The sequence below is a fragment of the Rana temporaria genome, chromosome 4 (assembly GCF_905171775.1).
Source record: "Rana temporaria chromosome 4, aRanTem1.1, whole genome shotgun sequence".
NCBI classification, from domain to species: domain Eukaryota; kingdom Metazoa; phylum Chordata; class Amphibia; order Anura; family Ranidae; genus Rana; species Rana temporaria.
The window spans coordinates 171,250,263-171,263,115 of record NC_053492.1 but is presented as its reverse complement, the minus strand read 5'-3'; the positions used below and the strand labels follow the sequence as shown (position 1 = coordinate 171,263,115).

General features: G+C 43.0%; 1 protein-coding gene across 2 annotated transcripts in view; it reads right to left on the bottom strand.

Moving 5' to 3' along the window:
- FNDC3B (fibronectin type III domain containing 3B) overlaps window positions 1–12,853 on the bottom strand; it is a 443,125-nt gene that overhangs the window by 346,016 nt on the left and 84,256 nt on the right. Inside the window, exon 2 of one of the 2 annotated variants that reach the window (XM_040349376.1) lies at window positions 7,795–7,943. The exons of the other annotated variant lie outside the window; for it this stretch is intronic. The gene's annotated coding sequence lies outside the window, so the exon portion shown is untranslated. The remainder of the gene's footprint in view (window positions 1–7,794; window positions 7,944–12,853) is intronic. 2 annotated transcript variants of the gene reach the window in all.

Genomic DNA, 12,853 nt, shown 5'->3' with positions numbered 1-12,853 from the left:
AAGCCTGTAGGAGCCCTTTCTTTGAGCTCATTTGAGATGCGGTGTGCATGAGCCCTAAGCCAGTTCTCCTCATGGATATGTAAAAGCTTCACCGTGATCTTCCTAAAGTAAAATTGTATTTAATGTTCTGAGTTTTGCCAGTTCAGTTAAATGTTGGCAGCAATCCTTAATATATACAAATCTACTTTCATAAAATGAATGTTCAATATAGAAAGCACAAAACATATCAATGATGATCATTTTATTAAGCCAATTAATTTACATATTTTTTCAGATCTCTGGAATGATGCCGCAATTATTTATGCCTCAGACTGTTACATAAAATAAATTAAGCCAGAAAATGATGCAACTCCTGAACCACAGACACCTGACTAAGGGGAATGCTATGTAGGTCGCTGCAATTACCACATCAACATTGATTCCTGTGGACCTATAGTATAGAGAGCAGAAGAAACTGTTTTGGTGAATGAGGACACAGATTTTAACTAAACAAGGTATGTTTTGTTTCAGCGCAGCAATCCCTTTTCACTAATTTTCAGTTTAAAGAGGTGTTTCACCTGGGGGAAAAAAATATTAAAAGTCAGCAAATACAAACAAATACTGTAGCCACTGACTTTTAATATATGGACACTTACCTGTCCAGGGGTCTAGCAATATCGGTACCCCAGACGATTTTCGGATCAGCCGTCGGGTGCTGCAGCCACCATCTCTACTAAGGGAAACTGGCAGTGAAGCCTTTCAGCTTCACAGCCGGTTCCCTTCTACGCATGGTAGAAGCGCGCTGCGCTTTCTAATTGGCCCAGGGGCAGAGGAAGGAGGAGGGGGCCGAACTTCTGAAAGACAGCGCCGTCTCCCAGAAGTGGGGGCGGGGACCTGTCAAATACAGGTCCCCGTTCCCACCTGAATGGTGCCAAATGTGGCACCGGAGGGGGGGGGCAAATAAGCGGAGGTTCCACTTTTGGGTGGAACTCCACTTTAAGATAATTTTTAAAGCCAAACTCCAGGAATTTAAAAATTACATCTAATGCTGCATGCACACAATCGGAAATTCCGACAACAAAACCGTGGATTTTTTTTCCGACTGAATGTTGGCTCAAACTTGTGACGCAGTGACGTACAACACGTACGACGAGCCGAGAAAAATTAAGTTCAATAGGCAGTGTGGTTCTTCTGCTTGATTTCGAGCATGTGTGGATTTTTGTGCATTGGAATTGGATACACACGATCAGAATTTCCAACAAGAACTTTTGTCGGAAAAAGAGAGAACCAGCTCTCAAACAGCAAATGTCCGATGGAGCTCTGTCGCTCTGTCTTCCTGTTCCTGTGAAAGCAAGGAGAATTTCCTACAAAATCTCCTAAAAAAAGCTCACAGAGAGGCAATAGAACACTTAGGCCCCGTACAGACGAGCGGACAGTCCGATGAAAACGGTCCGCCGTTTTCATCGGACATGTCCGCTCGGAGATTTCGGTCTGATGGTTGTACACACCATCAAACCGAAATCCGCGCGGACAGACAGCGCGGTGACGTGGCCGCGCCGTCACCGCAACGATGACGCGGCGACGTGCGCGACCCTGGAAGGTCAATGCTTCCACGCATGCGTCGAATCACTTCGACGCATGCGAGGGCTTTCGGCCGAGCGGACATGTCCGGTAAGTCGTACAGACGAACGAACATGTCCGACGGAAAGGCTTCGAGCGGACATGTTTCTTAGCATGCTAAGAAACATTTGTCCGCTGGAAACCTGACCGATCCACCGGAAAATTGTCCGGTCGGACGTACAGACGACCGAACATGTCCGCTGAAACTGGTCTGCGGACCAGTTTCAGCAGACATGTTCGGTCATGTGTACGAGGCCTTACCAACTCTACTATATGTCACCAATGGGGGGGGGGGGGTTATTTTTACTTCCTTTTTTCGTGACCACATAGGAATGGGGGCAAATCTCCCCAACGGTAACAAAGACAACAATAAATTCCTTACATAAATACTAACCATTCCCCACTACTAAAAAGAAGGTCTGGGCTGAATCAGGGTTAAGAAAGTACTTGGAAGGGGAAGAAAGAATTGATTTTATTCAGTAAACATAATTAAAGATAAGATATCTGAATATAGAAGTAAAAAAGCAGTACACTCACCAATTTCAAAAATGACCAGGGCTACATTAAATTATGCATGTTGACAAAGCTAGACTGAATGATTTATAATGACTCGATCCTATGCTAAAAGGCCACAGGATGGTTGTGCTTTACTGCTCCTTCTAACAATGTAAGTCTATGGGGTGGATTTACTAAGGGTAAATAGGTTGTTTCCTTAACAAGAGAATTTTTATTTCGCTTAACCACTTGCCTACATGCCACGTTTACCCCCTTCCTGCCCAGGCCAATTTTCAGCTTTCAGCGCAGTCACACTTTGAATGACAATTATGCAGTTATGCAACACTGTAACCATATGAAATATTTTAAATAATTATAAATAGAGTTTTCTTTTTGTGGTATTTAATCACCACTGGGTTTTAAATTTTTTTGATAAACAAACAAAAAAAGACCAAAAATTTCTGTTATAAAATTTTGCAAACAGGTAATTTTTCTCTTTCACTGATGTGCGCTGATAAAGTAGCACTGACGGGCACTGATAGGCAGCACTGATAGGCAGCACTGATGAGGCGGCACTGGTGGGCACTGATGAGGCTGCACTGATATGCGGAGCTGATGGGCATTAATAGGCATCACTGAAGTGCACTGATAGGCAGTGCTGATGGGCACTGATAGAGGGCACTAATGGGCACTGATAAGAGGCACTAATAGGCAGCACTGATGGGCACTGAGTGGCAGCACTGATGGGCACTGATTGACAGAACTCTTGGGCACTGTTGGATCTGCACTGATAACCAGGACAATGTTAATCAGTGGCCTGATTATCAGTGTAGATGCACCCTTTCATACTTGCCGGTTACCGCCTCTCATCTCCTCACACTGTGACAGCATGAGGAAGGGAATACCGATAACTGGCAATTGTGTTTACATTGTGATCTGCTGTGATTGGACACAACTGATCACGTGGTAAGGGGCCACCGTGATTGGCCCTTTTCCTCGATCTGTGATCAGCTGTGTCCGAAGTGTGCTGTATGCGCATTGCAGCGGACGCGGTTATGGGAGGACGTCAATAGACGCTTTCCCAGAACTGGGGCCATCATTCAGCTATAGTACAGTCAGCAAGTGGTTGATGAATGTGGTGCAAATTCACAAGCAAAGAATACCCAATCATGCTCAAGGAATAATAATTAAAAAAAAACAGCAATAGTGCTTGCACATGATTGGATGATGGAAATTATCAGAACTTCACTTCATTCACTAAGCTAAGAAAAAATTCTCTTACAAAGTGAGCAGCCTATTTGCCTTTAGCAAATCAACCCCTATGTGTCTGCCAACTTACTGAAAACAACACCCACCCTATGTAGTTGATATCTAACAGTTGTTGAACAAAGAGAAACAGCAATTGCAATTTGTTACAGAGCTTCATCTAATGGTTATTTTACAATTCTCTATATTTGATACAATAACAAAAATATGGATGGGAAAGTGAAACATACATGTAAGGTTGTGAAAACCACATCAAACATATGTTTCAGGTAAACACTGCAATAATATCCTCATAATATGTGTTCATTGAAAACACTCTTTACTCTTAGAGCTCGTTCACACAGAGGCAACACGACTTCTAGTACAACTTTGAGAGGCAACTTGGACACGACTTGAGTATGAATCATCAGACAACTTACAAGTAGGGTTGAGCGAACCCGAACTGTAAAGTTCGGGTTCGGTACGGACTTTGGGTTTTTCCCGAACCCGGACCCGAACCCGAATAGTTGGAAAAAGTCCGGGTTCGGGTTCGGAGTTCGGGTATGTTTTGGCGCGCTGCACGGCAGCCAATCGCCATTCGTGTTACTACTGTGACTGGGAACTGATCACAGTCATGCCTACTTATGGCATGGCTGTGATTGGCCAGTGCAGCATGTGACCCATCATGTGACGTGCCTCTATATTAGATAGAGGCACACAGCACAGATCGTCACTCTGCTTCACTCTAGATAGGGAAAGGCTGCTGGAATCTGCTGCATAGGGAAAGTCTTAGGTGTAACTGGCTCGTTTTCACTGTATTTCACTTATATGAGGGAAAGGTTGCTGAATCTGCTCAGGGAAAGTGTTAGGTCTATGCTGTTATACTGCTCCAGAAATATCAAGAAGCACACTTTATTTCTTTGATATCTGCATCATCTTATGGCATCTGGCTCGTTGTCACTGCTTCACTTATGTGAGGGAAAGGTTGCTGAATCATAGGGACAGTTTTAGGTGTATGTTGCTCCAGAAATATCAAAAAGCACTCTATTCCTGTGACATCTGCTGTGCTTCATATAGTTTAGGAATTTTGTTCAACTATAGGGGCAGTTTGCAAGCTATAGGTGACTCTGAATATTTCAACAGCAGTACACCTGCCACACCACCTGTGCACCTGTGATATACTGTGTTTCTGTCAAGTACATAGTCAGGGATAGTTTGCTGAAATATTTTTTCTATGGTGGCAGTCAGCACTCTATAGGTGACTGAGTATTTCAACAGCACTACACCTGCCACACCACCTGTGCACCTGTGATATACTGTGTTTAATTTTGAACAAAACTGTATGGACCTCGTCCTCAAAGGTCAAAAATCATTATATTTTTTATTTTATTTTTTTTATGTTATTTTAAGTTATTTCCCTATCCACATTTATTTCCAGAGCCATGCTCTTCCCGACATTTTGCTGCCATTTTTAGCCCTCCAGCCCTTTCCCTTAGTTTTTTAGAGACATTTTTGTAGTCAAAAGTCAGGGTCCCCATTGACTTCAATGGGGTTCGGGTTCGGGTCAAAGTCCGGGTTCGGGTTCGGTCCCTAACCCGAACTTTTTTTTCAAAGTCCGGGTTCAGGTCCGAACCCGAACATCCAGGTGTCCGCTCAACTCTACTTACAAGGCAACTTCAAGTTGCCTCCAGGACAGTACAAGGCAACTTCAAGTCGCCTCCAGGACAGGAGGCTTTCCAGTGGCCAATCAAACAACAATCAGCTCTCTGGGAGGGAGGGGTTTGCCTGAGAAATGTATGTTATCTTCCTGTATTTTTGCTTCAGTTAAGACAGTGATCCGACTTTTGAGGTGAATTCCATTGAAATCAATGGGTACAAGTTGCCTACAAGTTGCCTAGAAGTCAGATTGAAGTAGTACAGGAACCTTTTCTGAAGTCGGAGCGACTTCAGTAGTGTACATAAAGACGACTCTTATTCACTTACATTCATTTTCTCGACCACGCGACTTGGGGCAACTTGGGGTGACTTGAAGTCCCAGGTCGCCCCAGTGTGAACCAGCTCTTAGCACAATATTTAACATTTCTCCATACTTACTGATAACAAGTTCCATAGGGGCCGCAACTGAGACTGATTCATCAGACATGACAGTAACTAAAATATGCTTTCTGGTTTTGACCTTTGGCTTGTGACCTACAATCTGAAACTGCTGCTTGTCTGGACCAATGTTTATAACCTGATTCTGACCTTTAGTGGCTTTATTCCTGAGCTGCCAGTCCCAATGCTGGCTAGTTCCTGGATTGCTAGTGTAGCCTCCCTGGTGGTATGAATAGGTCAGATTTTTTAATTTCAAAGCGGGACAATTGTTTTGCATAAAAATTTGGCGTTTTAAATTGTAGGCCTGTAATTCTTAGTAATAACACACTAAAATATGTCCAAACAAGAGTCTAGTAGACATCCCGGGTATGATAAAGTTTGAAACACAAAATCATAAATTATAATATAATAAATAAACAATTATGAAAAAATAATATAATAATAATAAAATGAATTTCCACACAAATCACTATCACTCAATTCTGCAAGTGTTCTAATTTACTATCGCTTTTTCCTAGCTGTCTAAAACCACTTTTGACATTAAGGGACACTTTTTGGTTGCCATGGGAAATCTCAAGTATCCAGGCAGAAAGAACAGTATATATATATACTATTAAAGTGCAGGCAGGGCACTAGACAAAGCATTAGGGCCAAAGGGGAGGTCAAATGATTTGATACAGTAATATTCTACTTTTTGAATTTGCTGTCGGGCTCCGCCCCCATGTGTTACAACGCTCGCAGGGACCGAAGCTTAGCACACAGAGCATCAGGCGGAGGATCCGGCGGAGGACACAGTGGGGGCGACAACGCAGGATCCTGGTGACAATGTAAGTAACTTGTACCAGGATTCTGCAATGCAATCCCGAGTGTGGCTCGTGGTTACCCCTAATGGTACTGAAATGTAACCGCGAGCCACACTTATATAACGCCAGGAGGGTGACCAACAATGAGGTGCTACAAATTAATTCTCTCCACAGCCAACTTCCACCAATGGGTCAAACCTTCCATTCCGAAGAAAAGCACAAACCTTCATGGCTTATTCTCAAATCAGCTTCTAAGGAAATCTCACATAGGTCTAACTCTTATGCCGCGTACACACGACCATTTTTCATGTCATGGAAAAAAATATGTTTTTCTCGACGTGATTCCTCTCAAACCTGCCTTGCATACACAGGATCGTGAAAGAAAATGCTCAAGCAAAGCGCGGTGACGTACAACACATATGACAACACGTACGACGGCACTATAAAGGGGAAGTTCCATTCGAATGGCGCCACCCTTTGGGCTGCTTTTGCTGATTTCGTGTTACCGGTGTTAGTAAAAGTTTGGTGAGAGACGATTCGCGCTTTTCAGTCTTCATGCTTTTCAGTCTGTTACAGCGTAAGGAATGTGTTATCTCCATTACGAACGCTAGTTTTACCAGAACGCGCACTCCCGTCTCATAACTTGCTTCTGAGCATGCGCATTTTTCCCCCTCGTTAAAGCCTACACATGATCGTTTTTCACAACGTGAAGTAGAACAACGTGAAAAACGACGAGAAAAAATAGAGCAGGTTCTAAATTTTTAACGCCCATTTTTCTCGTCGAGAAAAATGCTCTGGAGCCTACACATGGCCGTTTTTCACGGTCAATTAAAAAAATTGCATTTTTCTTGTCATGAAAAATGGTCATCTGTATGCGGCATTAGATATGGTTCAGATATGGTTAGATATGGTTCAGTACATTGATTGATATACATACATGTACACTTGATTAACAGTTTTATGTTTGGCCTTTTCAGTTGCACTGTCAGTAGGTAAACTGTACTTTCTTTTTGGCAATCTTCCATACATTCTATGTCATGCGTATGTGGAATTGGACGTTTTGTTAAATCTTTGTTCTCTTGTTTTCTAAGGCCCCTTTCACACTGGGGCAGAACGTGCGGTGGTGGTATAGCGCCGCTAAAAACATCGGCGCTATACCGTCGGAATTCGGCTGCAAGCAGTGCGGTATTAACCCCCGCATGTGCCTGAAAAAGGGTCAATACTGCCGGCAATGCGCCTCTTCAGAGGCGCATTGCCGGCGGTATTACCGCGGTGTCCCATTGGTTTCAATGGGAAGGAGCGATGAAGGAGCGTTCTACACACCGCTCCTCTCACCGCTCCAAAGGTGCTGCTTGCAGGAGATTTTTTTCTCTCCTGCCAACGCATCGCCTCAGTGTGAAAGCCCTCAGGCTTTCACATTGAGAATGCTGGGGCAGGTGTTTTTCAGGCGCTATTTTTAGTGCTAAACCGCCTAAAAAACTTGTCAGTGTGAAAGGGGCCTTAATGTCTTTAAATAACAATAAAAATTCAGTGAAGCAGAAAAGAACACAAGCCTTACCTTCAGTTTTGCACAGATGTACAGGCCCCTCTCCTGTATTAAAACTGCGTATTCTGATTTCACTGCACACTGCAAGCTTCTCACAGTGTATGTCAGACTCTGCAGAAAGTCAGATAGAGCCCCTGCCTCATTTCTGTGCTGGAGGATATCTAGCGGAAAGATATAAGAGATGTATTCTAAAAACTTTTGTACAAGATATGTTTTTTAGAACCTACCTATTAAGTTTAAAATCTTAAGATGGTTAAAAAATGAATGGAACGATTATATAAATAAGACACATTGGGTGTTATTTACGACAGGCAAATCCACTTTGCACTACAAGTGCACTTGGAAGTACAGTTGCTGTAGACCTGAGGGGAAGATCTGAAATGAGGGGAAGATCTGAAATGAGGGGAAGCTCTGCTGATTTTATCATCCAATCATATGCAAGCTAAAATGCTGTTTTTTATTTTCCTTGCATGTCCCCCTCGGATCTACAGCAACTGCAACTTGAAAGTGCACTTTTAGTGCATTTTCAAGTGTACTTGCAGTGCACTTGTAGTGCAAAGTGAAATTGCCTTTCGTAAATAACCCACATTGGTTCATTTTTTTAAAGCAGTAAACAAATCAAAGACTGTATGCAAATTTTAAAAATCCAGCACAATCACATATAAGTATGACTGTTGTCCCAATTCTGAACAGCACCAGACATTTTTCTGGGCAGATATACTTTAAAGCACATGAATAGTAGATCATATTTTTTAAGGAAATATCTTGGACTCATTCTGTTTAGAATGGCAATGTGCCATGCAGGATGCATTTGCAACAGCACACACTGTTATGTTGGTCTGGGCTGGAAACCAAAATAACCGAGGTGTATGGTCAGTGGCTGGAAGACAATTTTAAGCTTTGACTGCATGTGAGTGGTATTTGCCATATTATGAACATTGGCAGGGGGCTCATACTCATACGAGATGTATGCACTTATGAAACAGACACATGCATCTTCAGTGCAATCAGGGGACTAAACAGAAATAGCATCAAACTAAGCAGTTTGTGTACTTCCCTGATTACATTAAAATTCTAATCAAAGAATACTTTAGGATTGGTAAGATAAGAAAGGTAAGAAAGATAAACTGCATATTGATATGGGAACTGCAAGGACTACATACACGGCAGTGTATAGGATGTCCTACAGTGCTGACCTTCACTGTAAACATTATGTCACATATACAATGTTGTTAAAGTCCCTATTGTTGTAGAAATACTGTATATTTTATAATGGGCACCTCAAAATTAGAGACATTCATTGCATAAAAAGGGACCTAAGGAGCAACTAAAGCCATCCATTCCTGACAGAAAAGGACTCCAATTTAGACTTAGATGACCAGTTCTAGACATTTGGCCAATGACACAGAGGACTAAATCTATACGATCTGGATTTGCAGTGCCAGAATTCTGATTGTATACAGATAAAAGAAATGGTCATAGGAGGACCACCTAACATGGGTAGCTGAGGTCTTCATGCAATAGAATTCTCCACTGGAATGCACACGTAAAGTGTAAAGCTGTCCATACAGTCTTTTTATTTATTTTTTGTTTTTGTTTAGCCCGTTGACGCACATCTCCATCCACACAAACAAGGTGAATAGAGGGATCCCCTAAGAGCCGGTTCACACTGGGGCGACTCGTTAGGCGACACAGCCGCCTGACAAGTCGCGTCCCATTCTAGTGAATAGAACCGTTCTAATAGGAGCGATGCAAGTCGCCCCCGACTTAGAAAAAGGTTCTTGTACTACTTCAGGGGCGACTCGGGTCGATTTGCATTGACTTCTATACAGAAGTCATTTTGCAAATCGCCTTAGAAGTCGTCTTCAGGTCGCCTGGCCGAGTCGCCCCCGAAGTCGTGCCGCCCCTGTGTGAACCGGCTCTAAAGCTGTGGGGTTGATTACAAAAACTGGAGAGTGCAAAATCTGGTGCAGCTTTGCATGGTAGTCAATCAGCTTCTAACTTCAGCTTGGTGAATTAAACTTTGACAAAAAAAAAAAAACTGGAAGCTGATTGGTTACTATGCAGAGTAACCAATTAGTAAGTTTTAGTAAATCAACCGCTGTATTCTAACAGCAACATCTACTGTGAGGTAAATGTTCCAACATGTCTTTTCAACGGTAGTCTATTAAACAGCTGACTTCTTTCAAGCATTGGGAGTCCACACACTGATCGCAATTTGGCCAGTCGCAACCCGACCAGCCGAATTTCAGTCAGTGCATGCCCTGCCTAACGCTTACTCCACTGAGGCCTCGTACACACGACGGAGAAACTCGATGGGCGAAACACATCGTTTTCCTCGTCGAGTTCCTTGTGAAGCCGTCGAGAAACTCGACAAGCCAAGTTTCTCCATTCCCCTCAAGGAAATAGAGAACATGCTCTCTTTTTGGCTCGTCGAGTTTCTCGACAGTTTCCTCGACGAAAATGTACACATGACCGGTTTCCTCGGCAAAAAAATATCTCCCAGCAAGTTTCTTGCTGGTTTTTGCAGAGAAACTCGGCCGTGTGTATGAGGCCTGTGTGTATGGCCAGCTTAGAATACTCGACTTGACAACGCCTTAATCTGCTTTTCTCTCCAGAAGCACGGAGCCATCTTTGGTCAAGCATTCAGGGTCGGCATCTGCCTTGTAGACTACTTTTCAATGATAAAATACACAGCTTTTTTTTTAAGAGACGATACCATTGCTGTATACTTTGACAAGTAAGGAATGTCTTCCTGCACAATTTTAATGCTGCTAGAAGGTCCAGTTTAAGACATAGTTTGACTGTAGGAGCTCCTTTCTCCTCATACGTGGCCTAATATTGGTCGGGCCAAATAAAACTTAAAGGGAGTGATAATGTGAGGTTGTGGGGTGGAGTGGTGTCTGTGATTGTGTAACCTGAGGAGCAGAATGTTTTGTACCGCATGCAGACAAAGGTTCTGTTAAATATATAATACATCTAATACAAACTGCAGATGTGCAATTCTCAGTATTATATTTAGACCTCAGAAACATAAGTGCCGTGATGTCATGATGTCTCCATTTTTATCAAATGACTAAATAAACAATGCCTTCTAACATATATACTCTGCTGTAGAATTGTTGCATCTCACATGGCGCTACACGGGAGTGCTGAGCAATACATAAATAGAGAATGTATCCTGGTGGAGAAAAGTCTATGAAAACAAACATGTCCCTAGAAAGCTTTGAACTTGCTGCAGATGTTCACTCATTGTAATGGTACAGTACTTGGCTCAAGGTCTCTGCCATTTATGCTTCATCATGAAAATCCTGTGGGTGTAAGTCAAGAACAAAACCGCACAAGGAGCTCGCTGACTTTTGATATATAACAAATGTATATATATATATATATATATATATATATATATATATATACACACAGTCATGCCAGGTGAAGGGACCACCCTCATAAAACGATGCGTAAAAAGACAAAATGGCCCGCACATAACAAGCAACGCTATAGGATTTTGTTCACAAAAGTTGAGTTGAGCTGCATTGATTTGCACAGAAACAGTTTCCTATGTGCCCCGTGCAAACTACAATGCAGCCTTGAGGTGCGTTGTAGTGTGTTGTGTAAAACTGCAGACATGCTGCATTTCATCGCAACACACCAGAGCTCGTCTGAAGTCATAACTTGAGGTCTCACTAAAGATCCATATAGAGCGCAAGGATATGCAATTAGCGGACCTCTAGCTGTTGCAGAACTACAAGTCCCATGACGCATAGCAAGACTCTGAGGCCTCGTACACACGACCGAGTTTCTCTGCAAAAACCAGCAAGAAGCTTGCTGGGTTTTTTTTTTTGCCGAGGAAACCGGTCGTGTGTACACTTTTCGACGAGGAAACCGTCAAGGATCTCGTCGGGCCAAAAAGAAAGCACGTCTTTTTTTCCTCGACGGGAATGGGAAAATTTGGCTCGCCGAGATCCTCGGCGGCTTCACAAGGAACTCGACGAGCAAAACTATGTGTTTCGCCCGTCGAGTTCCTCGGACGTGTGTACGAGGCTTGACAGCCACAAGCATGACACCCAGAGGTGGAGGCATGATGGGACTTGTAGTTTTGCAACAGCTTGAGGTCTGCTAATTGCATATCCTTGATATAGGGGAATCGGGACCTCCTTCCTTCTGCTGCTGATCCCTCTGGTGATGCAACCTAGAATCCTATTCACTTTCCCCACTGCCTGGTCACAGTGTTTGCTCATTGTGCAATCATCTGAAATAAGCACCCCCCCAAATATTTTTCCTCTGTAGTGATGGCTAACACCGTACCCCCAATGTTGTACTCTCTCAAGGGATTCTTTTTCCCTAGGTGCATTATTTTACATTGCAGTTTTCACTGCTTTGGCCACTCTTCCAGCAATGCCAAATCATGTTCCGTGTTACCGACAGGATATCAACCCTATTACACACCTTTGTGTCATCAGCAAAAAGACAGTGGAACCTCAGATTGTGAGTAACGCTGTTTAAAATTGTTTCACAATACAAGCAATTTTTTTAAAGTTCTGATTAGATTCGCAAGCGTTGTCTCGCAAGACTAGCAGGATTCAAGCCGCTGGTGTGTGCATTTCAGTATTTGGCCATAGGTGCGGGGGTGCTGGTGGCTCCCAGTGCTTCATGGAGAACTCGGAGACACTCGGAAACACTTTGTTCCCGAGTGTCTCCAAGCATCACCAGCTCGCCCGCACCTATAGCCACATGCAGTACTGCATACACCGCCACCCCTGCACCTCTGGCCACATACAGAACTGCATAGACCAGCAGTGGCTGTGAAACAAATTATTTCCCCGTTGTTGTAAAGCGCTGAGCAAACTGTTGGCGCTATATAAATCCTGTATAATAATAATAATCTGAGTGTGCATTATTTCCTATGGGGAAACTCGCTTTGATATACGAGTGCTTTGGATTACAAGCATGCTTCTGGAATTAATTATGCTCGTAATCCAAGGTATATTACTTTACGTTGCCCAACAAACCTTTAGTTGCCCAACAAAACTTTAGTTATGTCACTTACAAAGTAGAGAGCCCTGTGGTA